We start from the raw sequence: 247 nt of genomic DNA on the forward strand, positions 1-247 counted from the left end.
ACGTTAGTTCACTGCAAATCTTTGAGATACGTTTTAGATGGTCCTGGCTCATGCCTCATGAGTGTGGCCTCTGCAAATAAATAAAACTAAAGAGCAAACGTACATATATCTTCATAAAATGGCATGTCCATCACATGGCATTTGGCACTGATCGGTAACTTAGTCAGAAATAATACAAACATGTGCTTCACCCAGGGGTTTCCCACTTTTTACCAATGACAACACAAACCAGAGACCAGCTAATCAA

Source organism: Electrophorus electricus, chromosome 25, assembly GCF_013358815.1.
Source record: "Electrophorus electricus isolate fEleEle1 chromosome 25, fEleEle1.pri, whole genome shotgun sequence".
NCBI classification, from domain to species: domain Eukaryota; kingdom Metazoa; phylum Chordata; class Actinopteri; order Gymnotiformes; family Gymnotidae; genus Electrophorus; species Electrophorus electricus.